Below are 15,429 nucleotides of genomic sequence, written 5' to 3' on the forward strand. Positions count from 1 at the left end.
GTGCCTTTTTTAGGCAAGGTTCAAATTATAAATTCACCACTGTAACAGGTACAAGCAAGCAAAATCTGAGGGTAATGCTACTCAATGCTAGAAGTCTATACCTTAAAATGCACTCACTTGAGGCACTCCTTAAAATGGAGAACATCGACATCTATGCAGTGACAGAGACCTGGTTCAAGGCTCCAGAGAGCACCCCTGCATTACCAGGTTATAATTCATGCCACACCTTTCGACCACCTAACCTGGACCGAAACACTAAAGGTGGAGGCGTGTTCATATTCATTGAGGATATAAAGACCTCCAGGCTAGTTGCACAGCATAATGCATCCAAGATTATCCAAGTGCAACTAACTCTGGGCAAAACCGCAATCCAAACTGTAGCTTGCTACAGATCCCCACCATGCCTCAGTATTCCCACTCCTCATTTCTTGATGCACTGGAAAATATTAGGGTACAGCCCAACACCCTAATAATGGGCAATTTCAACTACCCACCATTAACTGGGAAAACTATTCATGTACTAACTCTTTTGCTCAAGGTTTTCTGTAATTCATAAACTCCAATGCCTTGGATCAACTTATCCACACCCCCACCAGGGCAGCAATATACTAGACCTGGTCATTACCAACATGGGCGACCAGTGTTCCACACCAGAGGTCAGTTCCTTGTTGGTCAGATCCGACCACAAGATAATCACCCTAGACATCCACATCCCCACAGGGAAACCACCATAAAACATTTCTCCCATGCCAACTTCACGCTTCTTAAGACAGAAGTGGCAAACTTCATGACACCCATGCAGATGGACAATAGAGGTACGACTGTACACAAATGCACTTTATAAGCACTTACACGAGTGGATGGATCATGCTATCCCTAACAGAACCAATATGCTATCTTCCAAAAATAGGATGCCAATCTGGTTTTCCCCTGCCATAAACAAACTCTACAAGAGAAGAAAGAAACTGTTGCAAAAAAGGGTAAAATCTCATGATTGGATGAACTCTCTGGTCAGCCTCAGTAAGAAGCTGAGATCCCTCATAAAATCCTCCAAAGCTAGTTATGAAAACAAAATCACCACTGATTATAAAGACAACCACAAAACATTCTATAGCTATGTCAAGAATCTCAATGGCAACACTCAGATCTGTTTTGAGATAAAGCACAATGGCACTAAATATACAGAACCAACTGATATTGCCAACATCCTGGCAGATAGGTTCAGTGCTAACTTTACCCCCATCTCACCTGCTAAAGGGCTCATCTATATACCGGAAGAATGCAATGTTCCAGTAATCATGGCTGCACAAGTAAAAAACACACTCTCCAAAGCCAAGAACACAGCATCCATGGGACCTTGCAACATCCCAGGCTGCGTTCTACATGAACTACAGAACGGACTGGCACCCTACCTAAGTACCATGTTCAATCATAGCCTCACCTCAGGCTTTGTGCCCATTGAATGGTGGACAGCGACGGTTATCCCATTCCATAAAGGGAGAGCCACCACAGACCCCAGAAACTACCACTCCATTAGCCTGATGAGCCTAGCCTGCAAGGCCATGGAATGTATCATCATGGAACTTATTAACAAAGATATTGGTAATTTCCAAACTCTGAACCCCACCAGTTCGGGTTTGTAAAAGGCAGATCATGTCTCCTAAACCTGACAAATGTCTTTGAAGTAGTCACCAAAGCTGTAGATGAGGGTAAGTTGGTTCACACAGCCAATCTAGATCTTTCCAAGGCTTTCAACAACATCCTCCACTCTGGAATTATAGATAAACTCACTAAACTAGGTATAAATCCTTTCACAAGATAGATTGCCAACTGGCTCGCTGACAGAACCCACACTGTGAAAGTAGCAGACTCCAAATCTGACTTCAGACCAGTGACAAGTGGAGTACCACAGGGTTCAGTCCTGGATCCTCTCCTGTTTGGTATCTACTTCTCTGAAGAGCAGGCTAACACAGAAGTTCATTGCCTAATGAAGTTTTCAGATGACTGCAAACTAGAAGCCATAATCGAAACTCCTAACGATGTGGACATCCTACAAAAGGGCCTCCCTGAGACAGATACCTGGCAAAAAGTGCATTGTCATACCCTTTGGTTAAAAACTCTGTACCCATGAACTACCACATAGGCGATAGTCTACTTAACACCGAAAGTATGATAAGATACCTTGGGACACAGGTGGACAGTAGTCTCTGCTTTGATAATCACATTGCCACAGTAGTCAGGAAATCCTTCTACATGGCACACCCCATCATAAAAGGTTTCTCATCCAGGAAAAAAGAGGTCATTGTTCCCCTCTACTCGTCACTCATTAGACCCATTATAGAGTACAATGCCTGTTTTGGTATGTACCTCACAAAACATCTACAACAACTGGAAAGGCCACAGAAATACCTCTCAAAGAGGATTATTGGCTTCAAACAGGTGCCCTATGCAGACTGCCTCAAAAAACTCCAGCTTTACTCCATTGCATATCACCTACTCAGAGGCGATCTCTACCTAACATACAAAGCTATGTCAAACCCAGAGATACTGGACATGCTCCACTTAAAGAAATCCCAATCCCTCTAAGCTACATGCTCTAGGGACCTAAACCTTGTCACCACAATAAACAGAACATTCTGGAGGTATAGATTCCTGTTGCAGAGACTTCCCATACTCTGGAACAAACTACCTATCTATATCAAGCAAAGCTCCTCATTAGCACTCTTCAAGAATAATCTTGATGATTGAATGGGAAATAGGAAATTCACCCCGCGGACCACTTCTGTTGCTCTGCTTGACGGGCACAGGAAAATAATTTTATTGGGTGACGAAAGCCAGGGTACCTTTTTGGCTAGGCTTATATAAGCCTGAGTGCCATTAGCTTAGTACCCACCTATCAACCTATGAACCTATGTGGCCACAGTGGTGACTAATCCCTTGTATGTAGCATAACTCCTGAGTATGGTCAGGCCATCCACATCAAAGGACATTATGGTCCCATTGTGCTCAGACCTCATCCCACCAATAATTGAGTACAATGCAAAATATTGCATGGACCTCAACACAGATCCTCCAGGGATGATTTACTTGTGTATCCCTTTTGCAACAGTGAGCTTCCACAAATCATATTGGCTATACATAAGTATTTTTGTGATGCATAACTATTAGGAGTTGACAGTGCAAAACTCCTTTCAAGCTGTTATACAATATGCATGTGTGATACGTGCTCCTGTGATGCACCCAGTAAATACATACCTCATTGACAACATTAACTTCGTAGGTTATATTCTTGCAGGTGTGGATTGTGGCACATGTGTGTCATGCAAACCTCTCAACTAGACAGGATTTCTTGCAATTTAAACTACAGGTGTAACAGTGTCCCTCTTAACACATCCAAAAAGTGGTAATTTTTGAGGAAGCTGTCCTTGATTCCCCTTGTAGATTACTTAGAAATCATTACAGATGTACAAGTGTGTTCATGCAGAACAGATGTAATCACTCACAATCACATATTTTATGTCAGTGACACAAGTAATGTTGGTATTATTCTGATATTGTCCACAGTTGCGCATACCTCTGTCTACTGTTGTCCATGAGCCTGTTGCTATGTGTTCCAACTGGCTGAGACCTATGCTGATATTACATTCATATTCAAGCAAATTAAGCAACTTTGTAGCACATCTTCACAATATGCACATGTATATACTGTCCTTGATAAATGTTCTCTCCAGTGATCATGTCAAGGTGGTTATATCACAAACAATCATCTCCACTGATATGTGAACTTGTGTGACAGTCACATAATATACAATAACTGTGTGATGACATGAATATACACATCCAGGAAATGCAAACAGCTGTACTTACTGTATTATGTACATCTGTGATTATTGCTCATGCTAGAACTGTGTTGTCTTTGAGGTGTACATACATTGACATGCCCTTATCTGTTGTACATTACCATGTTTCACTTGTCCTCTCCCACTTTCGTTATTCCTACCATTCATGTGTGTAACCCTTTTCAATAGGCACCCTTCCCTAGACTAGTGTATTTATAATGCAGTTTATGTACCTGTGATTATCACCATAAAACCTTTATTTCAGTATGCCTAAAACATACCTGTACTGTACTTTGCACTGAATACTCTTTCTCATATTGTGTTAGAAATGTATTCATTGCCTTAAGATACACCGTGATTGTCATTGTGGCTGTCTGCACAATCTCACAAAACAACTTGTCTGCCCATCTGAATGTGTTTGTGTTGGTTTATGCAGATTTCTGGCAGGTAATTGTATTTGCATCCGTGTAAGCACTATGTGCTGCATGCATATATGATCAGCTGCTGCTTATCATGCTAACAAGTAGACTGTAATCTGCCTACATGCAGTTTACTGACTCCGCAGGTAAATTGCCACTTTTTTCTTTGGCAACAGATAGCTTTGGATAAAGCGGTTCTGAAGATCATTGTAAAGGTTACAGGTGGCAGCGGGAGGAAATTCCTCCTTCCCAGGGGGTAATTCCCCATCTTCCTGATCATAGTCTTTGTTTTTACCTGTCCTTCATCACATGCTGTCCCAGAAAGTGACAGAACAAGTTCCCCCTTTCCAGGTGGGAAAAAAGTTTAATTCAAGGATGTTTACTGCCAAATAAAATAAAAAAAATGCTTGAGGACAAGTTATATTTCTTTTTTTCCTAAACCTGTTTGTGATAGTGCCCACATTCAAAATGATGTTACATCACAACCTGTTACATCTTCTCCATCATTCAAGTTTTCTGAAAAAACTATATTTAAAAGATGTGTATCATCACATTCCTATTCATTCTGGCTTCAGGTATTTCTTAAGGTTTTGTGTGTCTGTATCATATTATCATCTCTGCTTTGCCCTGGACTGTTTACTGCACCAAGAGTTTTCTTAAAGTGTCTATCTCCAGCTGCAGGCTGCAGGGTATCTGTATTTTAACATATTTAGACAACTCACTTATCTTTGCAGCATTTATTTAAAGGGTCAGGAATATGTCTTTTGAGTGGGAGATCCCTTACACAAACTAGGATTCCAAGAGAACATTTAAAAGTCTTTCTTGGCCCTTACTCACAGGATTATGTTTCTTAGATGTCAACTATACACCAATTTTTCTTCCACAGGAAAAAGTAGACCTATATCTAGATTTATTTCTAGGGTTTTCAATAAGACTTGAGTCATTGTGAGGGGATAGCTCTGGATTTTGGGTCTCAAGGCTTCTATGATTCTCATGATATCTTTTGCAAGATTCCACATTAGATAGATACAATGGCATTTGAAATCTTTAGTCCCAGCACCAACAGCCCTTGATTTTTCACATCCAATCGGTGCAGTTTGTCAGAAGAGAAATCATTCGATGTGTACAACATATATCCCTAAATCTATGTCTTTCCTTCCCTTCTCTGTTCAAAAGCATTCACCATGTACACCATGGACATTTTTTGGGGACCAGTTTCAGGAAAGATTAAAGTGCAAGGTTTTATGGGACATCAAAGACAGATGCAAAAGCATAAATATAAAACAGATGTTTTCCCTGATCAAGGTACTTGACTTCCTGAATTATCTTTAAGCCTCAGGACATCTTTAAGTTGTTACAGACAATTCCATGTTCATGTGGTACATAAACAAGCAAAGGGAACCAGGTCATACCCTCTCTGCAGACACATGTTAGCTTGGGATATAGATTCACAGCACAAGCTCATTCTACAGGCTTCCTACATTCCATCAGAGCAAAACTGTGTGTCAGACAAGATGAGCAGAACACGCTCAGACAAGATGAGCAGAACACGCTGAGCAGGACAAGGGCAATCCCTAATAAATGCAAAACTGTAAAAGAGGTCACTCAGAGGCACAAAATGAAAGGAGATACCACTTCTGAAGTTATAAAGTTGTAAAACCAATTGTTCATTAACACTTAATAAAATCACCATGTTTTCATCCTGTAAACAACAAAACATCATCAGATATAAACCCATTACAAAAGTCTACCCTAACCCCATCACCAACACAATTAACCAGTAAAACAATTAATTAATCTTAAAATTAATTCTCAAGCTACCCAGGTTCCCACTATGTAGATAAAGGATGCAAATAGTTATACACAAAATATTAATTAATAAATGATAAAACATCTGTCATTGATGTAATAAAATCTATAAAAACAATAAATAGATCACTTGAAAAACCTGTAAAAATGTGTGTAAATCTCATTAAATGAGTATTGTCACCTAAACCCTAATGTTTTCATGAACTGTGTTGCCATCTAGTATTCTGAAGTATAAATAAATTATATAAAGTCTTAAATAATCATTGCAAAAGTGCTGAACAAATCGTCTGTGGAAATATATGTAGTCTGTGTATCGCAAGGAACTGAAGTCATACATATTCAAGTACATAAACTGTAGGACAGTGTAGTGTCACCTAACTGTAAAAGTATTCTCCTAGAGTCTAGCTGCTCTTAATTTTAAAATGGGAACCAGGGATATATTTTTATTTTAACCCGGTTATCTTTTGGCTTCTAACACCAACTGCCAATAAACCTCCATATACTCTATTCTGGCTTCCCATTGTCCCCTTCTTTGGTATTGAGATATTTCTTCTAGGACAAAAAAACTAAAACCAGCCTGTTTGCATTCTAAAGTGTGTTTATATAAATCATTCTTTCTATCTTTCTTCTGCACATCGTATAGGTGTCCGCATGTACTCTTTTTTAGTTTATGTGAAGTTTTTCCAACATAAGAAGCATCACAGCCCTTACACTCTACTAAATATATTAACCCTACGCTATTACAATTTGAGTAGGTGGTTGCTTCTATCCACCTATACCTTGCCTTTACATAAGTACATTCCTTGCTTGATATATAGCAGCACCGCCAACATGCCCCGCACTTAAAGCTACCAGGCCTTTTCCTCCCTCTTCTCATTTTCAGTTTGTGTTCTGACATTTCCTTAATGTTTTTTTTTTCCTTTTTTTCAGAAAAATCTAAGTGGTTCTTTAAAGATAGGTTCTAAACTTGAGAAAAATGGCAAACTTCCTCCAATTATTACTAATCAATTTTTGGATATTTCTACTTTTACTGTTAAAATACATGGTATGTGATCCTTTTTAGTTCACATCATTCTTCACTGCACTTCTTTCCAAAATCATGTTCTTATTCTCTTCTTCTTCAACCCCAAAAATACATTTATACTTACCTGACCATTCATTCATCACTTCTGTCATCACCTCATCCATCATATTCATAGGTTCATAGGTGTGTACTAGACTAATGGCACTGAAGCCTTTACAAGCATAGCATATAGGATTACCCTGGCATCAAGCCAACTGACCTTATTTCCCAGTGCCTCTGTTGAATAAGGCCACAGGAGTGATCCCTGGGGTGAATTTTCTATTTCCCATTCACTCATCAAGATTTCTCTTGAAGCGGGCCAGTGAGGTGCTCTGCTTGACATGTATGGGAAGTCTATTCCATAGCATGGGCAGTCTCTGGGTTATGAACCTGTTCCTCCAGCATGTTCTATTGATGATGATGAGGTTTCTGGAGCATGTGGTGTGGAGGGATTGGGATTTCTTTAGATGTAGCATTTCTAACAGAGCTGGGTCAGGCATGGCTTTGTAAGTCAAGAGAGATCACCTCTATGTACATGATTTGAGACAGAGAATAGTTGGAAATTTAGAGTCTGTCCATATAGGACAAATGTTTAAAGCCTAGGATCCTCTATGTGAGGTACTTTTCTGGCCTCTCCAGTTGTTTGCAGGTGTTTAGTGAGGTACATGCCAAACGGGGCATTGTACTTAATGACTGGCCTAATGAGGGAAGAGTAGAGGGAGACAATGACCTCCTTCTTTCTGGATGAAAAACCCTTAGTAATGAGATGTGCCGCGTAAAAGGCCTTTCTGACCACAGTGCCAATGTGGTGGTCAAAAGAGAGGTTGCTGTCAACCTATGTTCCCAGATCTCTTTTAATGCCTTCTGTGTTCAGTGGACTACCATTAATATGGCAATTCGTGGGAACTGTGTGTTTCTCAAAGGTGACGACGACACATTTTTTGCCACTGAGCTTAATGCCATGGTTCTGACATCAGTTGCTGGTGCCAGGGTATTTCCTCTAAACATATTATACAGGGTTTTACATTCATTTAAAAAATCATCGTCCTGTGAAGCGATACTAGAAGCCCTGGTGTATAGTCTCTTAACAATGCTCCTTTTTTGTTTGTCGGGTTGGGCACCAGTGAAGTATAAATGGGAGTTGGGGAATGTGTCTTTGCAGTGAGTCTTTTATTTAAAACTCTGAACTTCATCTAACTTATTATAGTTATATCAACATAGTCCATCATATCCCTATTAATGTTATAGGTAACTTTAAGGTAGTTGTTGGTCTGATTAATAAAATTAAGAAATGCTTCCATCATATCTTCAGTCCTACCCAAAAAATACAAATGTTGTCCAGGTATCTCTTATAATAATTCCAACATTTAGCATAAATGGACTTAAATAAAATATATTTGCGTAGGTTGTGGCACAACAGGCCCCCATTGCTATGACCCTTTCCTATTTAAAAGTCCCCTTCAAAGTATAAAAAAAAATATTACACAGCATGAGTTCCATTAATTCCAAACAAACATTAAAAATCATATTAGAAAACCCTTTCTTGTCCAATAAAGCTCTTCAAACCATGAATGGCCTGAGGAGTGAGGTATCACCATAAAAAATGTCTATGTCTATCATTAGACGAATCAACTTTCTTGTAGAAATTTGGTTTAATGCCACCTTAGAAAGTCCCAGGGGTCCTTCAGTATACTGTTTTGCTCTGTCCAGACTTGTTCAGTTTGAAGTCTAAAAACATAGCTATAGGATAGATCTTGGAACCATTTCCAGCAAATATGGGCCAGAAAGGAGGATCACTTAGGGATTTGTGTACTTTTGGGCTATCAAATATAGATGGTATCAAGAGTTCATCAATCCATAACTGTTTAAATGTCTCCAGGTCTATCATGGCTTTTTCTACTAATTATTTTAGCACAAAACCTATCTTTTAATGTGCTATGTTAATCTCATTAATAGATATCCTGGAATACTTAGTGCCATCATTCAAGATCGCCATCGTTTTTTTTCCACATAAATCATGGTATCCAAAAGCACTATCCCACCCGTCTTATCTGGTTTCATGATTCCTATGTATTAATTATTTCTTAACTCATCCAGCAATATTTTTTCCTGAAAAGGGAGATTTTGGTAGATTTTGTTAGTTTTCATAGCCCCCCCCCCCCCCCAGTTGAAAATCAACTCTAAGATCTTTTTTTTTTTTCTCAAAAATAACTTTAAATCTATTAAAACTCTACTAATGCCATTCTTTCTATTAAGGATAAAATTAATTCCTTTAATAAGTAAGTTAAATATATTTCATTTATTTCTACATTACTGTAATTAAATATATTAACATTTTTGTATGTATATTTACAACATTCTTACATGATGTGAACTCCTGAATATTCTACAGGGGTCTCGATTGGGATATGCCCACTATTTCTCTCCCCTCTCATGGTCAGGCCTCTTTCCGTGTTGTAATAGTGTATCAGTGTTTTGTTCCTCAACCTTTCTGATCTGCTTGGGGGGAGGGGGGACTCTAAAGGGTCCTCTAGATCATAATCACCCATGGTTTGGGGTCCATCTTGTGCATACTCCTGTCTTCTAGGTGTACTGCATGGAATATAATCCCTCAACTTGTCCACACCATTCATGTACCTGTTGTTACCATTTGCACCTGTTGGTTTAGAGTAGCTATGATTTTCTTGGTATTTCATCTTCTCTCTTTCTAGTTTTTTACTCTTTCTCTTAAGAAGTAAGGCCAGTTTATCATCCACTTTTTGTCTAATGTCTAAATATTTCTTTTGTTCCTCCTCAATAGTGAACATGAGGGCAGAGGTAACAATATTGTTAACAGATTCAGTTTGTTTGTACCAGATCGCCATATCCCTCTCATTTTGTTTAATTATTGCCTTTATTATTTCAAATCCACAGCTATCAAACATTTTTAACAGATCCCTGTGAAAATCAGCATTTTCAATAATATTATTAGGCTACTAGAACACTCAAAGCCCCATGGGGACAATATTTCTCTTAATACATTCTTTAAGATAATCATTGTCAAGTCACAAGGATTTTTATTTCAGAATACAATTATGTAGTTTGCTAATGCTGTTATTATATGTATCCATGCAGTACTCATGATTAGTACTACTACCACCTTCAGAGAAAGAATGTTTGTTCCTAAGCCAGGCCCCTAAACAGTCCACTGGATTCAGTAAACTTCCGACCGTTCCCGTGCAGCAAGGCAGCATGCCATGCATATTCATGAAGGCGTGCTGCCATGCTGAAATACGGACACAGTTCTGTCTACGAGTGGAGGGGGTGTGTCTGAGAGCAGTGGTCTCACAATACACATGCCCCCTGCACACCAGAATTGCTATACGGCAATTTAAATAGAGAGAAAACACTCATAACACCTCCAACCCGTCAGGGTAAGAAATCTGGACATTGCCATAAGGGACAATCATCCTACAAAGACAAAAAGTTGATAGAATAACAGGTTTAGCATTAGCATGAATTTGTGGCAGGGTATGAAGTAAATAATGCACACCTCCCAACCCATCAGAGTAAGAAATCTGGACAAAGCCATAAGGGGCAATCATCCCTACAAAGCCAGAAAGTTGATAGAATAACAGGTTTAGCATTAGTATGAACTTTCGGCAGGGACACCTCCTAACCCATCAGAGTAAGAAATCTGTACAAAGCCATAAGGGACAATTGTCCCTACAAACCCAGAAAGTTGATGGAAAAGGTTTAGCATTAGCATGGATATTCTGAAGGGTACGAAGTAAACAACACAACAAATATTTTTTTTTTTTCACATATGCAATAAAGTTTAAGCATAGCTTCTTAGGTGTGCCTGTTGCTTAGCTATGCTTAGCCCAGTTGAAACAGCATGATAAGTTAAATAGCAATAGACATCCAACATAAGTATAAATGCAATAGTTTAGTAGTTAGATTGTACATCTTGCATATAGTCATTCATCATTCGAGCCTCACCAAAACCATTTCCATTTTGTATGTGTAAACATTACAATTTTAATTTATTTGTATAGTTATATAGGAAGTAACTTATATTTCTCAACCAGAGTAGTGTATTAGGCCCAGATGTGAGGTGACAGTGTAATAAAGTAGTGAAACTCCCATATAAACACAAGTGCCCCATATAGTATAGTCACACAAGAATAAATGTAGTTATAGCACATTGGGGGATGTCAGGGAAGGTAAAATATGTATATTATGTAATGAATGATGAATCAATCCGATACAGGTGGTAGTACAGTAAAATAAAACATAAGAAATGCTAAGCATTGCACAGCTATGCTGACTGGGTGTAAGCATTGTGTACATATGAATACTAACCAATGAGTAGACCAGCTAAGTGGATTTGCCCATTGGTAAGCAGTGCTGAACCTGCCCCTTTAAGCACTGCCAAACTTAGCTAAGCAGGTTTGCCCATAGCTTAGCTTAGCTCAGCATATTCAACACCATCCAATCATGGTAAAGGGTGGGAAATCAGCCTTATTTAAACCCTGCAGGGGGGACTATAGCTCATAGCTAATTGCAGCTCTCTATTGTAGGCAGTATGGCAGGTGTTGGAGAGGGCATGCACTTTTAGGTGCAATGCTGGGGCATACAGGAGTCCAAGGTCATATTGGTAAAAAAAACATGACGTGAGACTGCTGCAGGACCAGTACCAAGGCTCTCAATATAAAGCGGAAGCCTGGAAAAGTCTCACCCATGATCTCATCAGTGCCACTGGAATCCCTCAGACAGGTGACCAGTTCCAGCACCACTATGCCGACTTGAAACATTGGAAGAGGGAGCTCTTGGAACAGTGGGGCCAAGAAGCAAGACAGAGGGGTGATGTCCCAGTAGTGTGTAAGTATTCATAGGTTCATAAGTAGGTAATAGGCTATTGGCCCTAGGGTCTATATAAGCCTAGTCAAAAAGGTACCCTGGCTTTGCCACACAAGAAAATTATTTTCCTGTGCCCCTGTCGAGCAGAGCCACAGAAGTGATCCCCAGGGTGAATTTCCTATTTCCCATCCAATCATTAAATTTTTTTCTTGAAGAGTGCTAATGAGGAGCTTTGTTTGATATAGATAGGTAGTTTGTTCCAGAATATGGGAAGTCTCTGGGACAGGAATCTATTCTCCATGCATGTTCTGTTTATTGTGGTGACAAGGTTTAGGTCCCTAGAGTGTATAGCTCAGAGGGATTGGGATTTCTTTAAGTGGAGCATATCAAACAGCTCTGCATTTGACATAACTTTTATGTTAGGCAGAGATCGTTTCTTAGTAGGTGATATGTGACGGAGTAAAGCTGGAGTTTTATGAGACGGTCTACGTAAGGCATCTGTTTGAGGCCAATAATCCTCTTTGTGAGGTATTTCTGCGGCCTTTCCAGTTGTTGTAGATGTCTTGTGAGGTACATACCAAAAGGGGCATTGTACTCTATAATGGGTCTAATGAGTGATGAGTAGAGGGGAACAATTACCTCTTTTTTCCTTGATGAAAAACTTTTTGTGATGAGGTGTGCCACATAGAAGGATTTCCTGACTACTGTGGTGATGTGATTATCAAAGAAGAGATTACTGTCCACCTGTGTCCAAAGGTCTCGTATCACACTTTCGGTGTTAAGGAGACTACCACCTATGTGGTAGTTCATGGGTTCAGAGTTTTTACCAAAAGGGATGACAATGCACTTTTTGGCATTGAGCTTGAGGCCATGGCTTTGACACCAGGCATCTGTCTCAGCGAGACCCTTTTGTAGGATGTCCACATCATTAGGAGTTTTGATTATGGCTCCTAGTTTGCAGTCATCTGCAAACTTCATTAGCCAAAGACCTTCTGTGTTAGCCTGTACTTCAGAGAAGTAGATACCAAACAGGAGAGAACCCAGGACTGAACCCTATGGTACTCCACTTGTCACTGGTCTGAAGTCGGATTTGGAGTCTGCTACTTTCACAGTGTGGGTTCTGTCAGTGAGCCAGTTAGCAACCCATCTTGTGACATAGGGATTTATAAAGAGTTTAGGGAGTTTATCTATAATTCCAGAGTGGGGAATGGTGTTGAAAGGCTTGGCAAGATCTAGATAGGCTGTGTGAACCATCTTACCTTCATCTACAGCTTTGGTGACTACTTCAAAGAATTGTATCATGTTTAGTAGACATGAGCTCCCTTTTACAAACCCGAACTGGGTGGGGTCCAAAGTTTGGAGATTACCAATGTCTTTGTTTATAAGTTCCATGATGATATGTTCCATGGCCTTGCAGACTAGGCTCATCAGGCTAATGGGACGGTAGTTCCCTGGGTCCATGGTGGCTCCCCCTTTGTGGAGTGGGATAACCATCACTGTGCTCCATTCAATGGGCACAAAGCCTGAGGTGAGGCTATGATTGAATATGGTACTTAGGTGGGGTGCCAGTTCATTCTCTAGTTTGTGTAGAACGCAGCCTGGGATGTTGTTAGGTCCCACGGATGCTGTGTTCTGGGCTTTGGAGAGTGTGGTTTTTACCTGTGCAGTTGTGATTACAAGGAACTTTGCATTCTTCCAGTGTAGAGATGGGTCTATTGGGGGGGTGAGAGTGGGGTAAAGTTAGCACTGAACCTATCTGCCAGGATGTTGGCAATATCAGTTGTTTCTGTATATTTAGTGGCATTGTGCAGTAATTCAGATCAGATCTGAGTGTTGCCATTGAGATTATTGACATAGCTATAGCATGCTTTTTGGTTGTCTTTAGAAAAAGTGATGATTTTGTTTTCGTAACTAGCTTTGGAGGATTTTATGAGGGATCTCAGCTTCTTACTGAGGCTGACCAGGGAGTTCCTCCAATCAATGGATTTTACTCTTTGTTGCAGCAGTTTCTTCTGTTGTAGAGTTGGTTTATGGCAGGGGACCACCGGATTGGATTCCTTTTTTTGGAGGATAGCATCTTGCTTCTGTTAGTGATAGCATGATCCATGCACTCATGCTGCTTACCAAAGTTCAGCCTGTGTATGTTATGAATATGTATGCCAACTCCAACTGAGCAGGCTGTGAATCAGGAAGCCCATGCCAGTAGGTTTCAAAGGCTGCATTGACAGGCTGGTGAGTAACAATCCTGCGTGTAGTAGTCATACCAAATAAATATAAAGGAGTAGAATGTCACCTGGCAGTATAGAAAATGTGTATGGTTTGTACTGAATAAACCAGACAATATGACAGTAATAGTCCCATATAGGTCATATTTAAATAAAAATGCAACTGCCTATCAATAAAGTTTACTCTGGTATTTTATGGCTTGTCATGTTGCATTCACCAAGATCTGATATCTGAATTGTAATGTTGTGTTAACCACTGTTTCCCACAATGTGCTACATAAAAAAACATGTCTAGGAATGTCTGTATAAGAATGTTGTAATTACAAGGTCAGATTGTACAACAAAGAGAGACTTAGACAAAAAACATTGAAGGAGCAAACAGCAGTTTCTCAATAGTTCACTCTGATGAAACACAAATGGTTGTATTTCTAGCAGACACAGTCATGGTTCAAATCTGGGAGTGGTAGTAAGCTGTATGCATAATTTTAACTAGGATTTTGTGAATATGCATAGAAACAATCAGGTAGTGCTAACAAACATTCCCTCACAGGTTTTCCAGGTAAGAGAATTAGAAAGTAGCTATAGGATGGCTGACATAGCAGTGCCCAAACCAACGCCATAGGGTATTGTAATAATACCTGTAGAGTAATGATTAGAGCAATGATCACTAAATTTGTGATTACCGCAAGGATATACAAGTTGTTAATTGACATCGCCCCCCACCACCGTATCTGCAACAATAATCTAAACACACAAATCAATGGGTATATTTTACATCAAACCTACTGCTGGGACATATGTCCTATTGTTCAACAAATATAGAAATGTGTTTCTATTATTGTTCCATGTTGAAATACTATCATTGGTGGCCTGTTGCTATCAATGTAACCTGCATGTTGTTGTAATGGCCACTGTGGTTCCGTATATGCATGTGTTCTCTTTGCTATGCAACTGTACCAAATCTGCTGTTTTGGGTTAATAGGAGTATCTATGCATGCTTTTATAACTAATCCTGGATTGTGTTGACTATTACTAACCCATATATGTTCTAAAACTGCAACACCATAGCACGTTTAGGAAAGCCGGTCCCAGCGGACCCAACTCTCCCACCTCATCTGGCCATGGCACTGGGCCCCAGCATGTCTGGGACCCACACCAGGATCTCCTCACCCGCTGGTCCTGCACAACGTTCAGGTGGAACTGCCTCAGGGGATAGGGCTCGTCCCACTGCC

The sequence above is a fragment of the Protopterus annectens genome, chromosome 3.part0 (genome assembly GCF_019279795.1).
Source record: "Protopterus annectens isolate FY-2018-M chromosome 3.part0, PAN1.0, whole genome shotgun sequence".
Lineage (NCBI taxonomy): Eukaryota > Metazoa > Chordata > Ceratodontiformes > Protopteridae > Protopterus > Protopterus annectens.